The sequence below is a fragment of the Anolis sagrei genome, chromosome 1, assembly GCF_037176765.1.
Source record: "Anolis sagrei isolate rAnoSag1 chromosome 1, rAnoSag1.mat, whole genome shotgun sequence".
Lineage (NCBI taxonomy): Eukaryota > Metazoa > Chordata > Lepidosauria > Squamata > Dactyloidae > Anolis > Anolis sagrei.
The window spans coordinates 1,687,757-1,688,695 of record NC_090021.1 but is presented as its reverse complement, the minus strand read 5'-3'; positions in this window follow the sequence as shown (position 1 = coordinate 1,688,695).

Sequence of the window (939 nt, the reverse complement as noted above, 5' to 3'; positions counted from 1 at the left end):
TTTACTGTGGCTTTTTGACTTTGTATTTTCCTCTATTTTGTAACCATTTTTCATCAATAAAAAGGGATTGTTTATTTCCTACAGTCAAGTGTGGTGGATTGTTATCTTATGGTCTCATTTCCTGATCTGGGTTGCAACACCCCCTTTTTTCAGACAGGAAGATGCCACCCAAGCCCTCCTGACAGATGCCCATCCGGTCTCTGTTTCAAAACTTCCAGAGGAGGAAGGCAGAATTTCCGCACATGGGACCTTATCAGATTGGATATGATTACTATTATTATCATTGTTGACACAAAACCAGAGTATGTCACAGCAAAGGAGGTCCCAAGTCGAGCCCTTCCCAAGCATCTAGGACTGTGTGATGTATTTTCGAATGATGCGCGCAGATCCAAGTCAGGTGGCCTTTTGCAGTTGTCAGATCGTGATTTTGTTGAGGTTTATTGTTTCCAAATGCCGGCTGAGATCTTTTGGCACGGCACCCAGTGCACCAATGACCACTGGGACCACCTGTATTGGTTTATGCCAGAGCCTTTGCTGTCTGATTTTGAGGTCCCAATAACAGCTGAGAAGAAGAAGAAGAAGAAGAAGAAGAAGAAGAAGAAGAAGAAGAAGAAGAAGAAGAAGAAGAAGAAGAACTAATGGCTGGCACAACAAAGCATTGTATGGACAGTTGACAAAATTGAAGGAAAAGTGGATAAGGAGAAGCTTGGATAAGGATAAGGCCCTGGATAAGGTTAAACAGGAAGCAGCAACGACTCACTCCCAGAACAATGAGTCACTAATTGCTGCCCTACTACTGTCAATCACTACTGCCTAAAAGAATTTAGCCTCGCCCTGCCTCTCAAACAAAGCAAACACTCACAGCAGCTAATCTTAAACACTCACTCAGATTCCTAGTGCACTCAAAGACAAGGCTTACCTGAAGCAGAAGAGAACAAG